Source organism: Elephantulus edwardii, unplaced genomic scaffold, assembly GCF_000299155.1.
Source record: "Elephantulus edwardii isolate Elephantulus edwardi_28Jun2011 unplaced genomic scaffold, EleEdw1.0 scaffold00096, whole genome shotgun sequence".
NCBI classification, from domain to species: Eukaryota; Metazoa; Chordata; class Mammalia; order Macroscelidea; family Macroscelididae; genus Elephantulus; species Elephantulus edwardii.
The window spans coordinates 12,492,481-12,493,501 of NW_006399846.1; the positions used below are offsets into that span (position 1 = coordinate 12,492,481).

The 1,021-nt window shown below is 34.8% G+C and overlaps 1 protein-coding gene across 1 annotated transcript in view; it reads right to left on the reverse strand.

The window, feature by feature from the left end:
- Nucleotides 1-1,021, reverse strand: part of ATP6V1E1 (ATPase, H+ transporting, lysosomal 31kDa, V1 subunit E1) — a 28,094-nt gene that overhangs the window by 18,698 nt on the left and 8,375 nt on the right. The gene's annotated exons all lie outside the window — the stretch shown is intronic.

A 1,021-nucleotide genomic window follows, 5' to 3' on the forward strand; every position in this document is an offset into this window, starting at 1 on the left:
AACAACAACAACAACAACAAATCTCATGGGACGTGATTTCCCATTTTTTCCTTCCTCGAAAAAAACTCGTAGATTTGAATTATGTGCGACTTCTTACCCACAAGGCCACCAAAGCTCCTTTGTTGTATATCTTCAAGTCAGAACTGACTTATAGACCCTACAGTGGGGTTGTTAGAGGCAATAAATCACATGGGAGGAGACTGCCCATCTTCTTCCTACGGAGCGGCTGGTGGATTCATACCACGTGCCTGTATGAACAAGTTTCATATGTTTGGGCTGGCAGTGCAAGTCTTTACCATGAGGCCACCAGGCCAACAGTGTTGTTGCTGTTGTTAGTGCCATTGAGTTCATAGTAAGTGACCCTATGAACAACAGATCAGGGCAAAATAGCTTGTTCTTTCTTAAATGACAAAGTAGTCAAAGAGTTCAAGGTTTCAGTCCTGAAAAAATGTTGAGGTTGTACTACTAAGTAACAAATATAACTAAAGTAGAATAAATTATAAGGATAATAAAAAGAAAATACATGATTATGTGCTAAATTTCTGAAATTTAGACTTCATGAAAGAATGGACCTATTCATTACTTTTTTTTGTCTTTTATTATGAAATTGCAAGGCATTTCTTGGCAATCAGAAACAATTAGAAAGGAAAATTTAACCTATCATTAAACAGACATATCTTCTTACAGTTAGATGCAATATGATACACGAGTTTACTTATAATACTATTCAACAAAGCAAAACAACATGAATCATAATTTTTCCCTTTTTTAAAATTTTATTTTATTAATTTTAATGAACATTTACAGAGATTTTGGATTTCCATTCATTAACTGTTGCACTATTTTCTCTATCCCCCCCCCAAGTTCATTCCTCTTTTTTTTTTCTTTTATTGAAGGTCTGTTTTAATTGTCCAATTGCCACAGTGCTTGTCAAAACTAGTTCTGACTAATCTCCTTTGTCAGTATGTCCTTTACCATTCCCTATTACTCCTCCCTGAGAAAGATTTTACCCTGATTCATA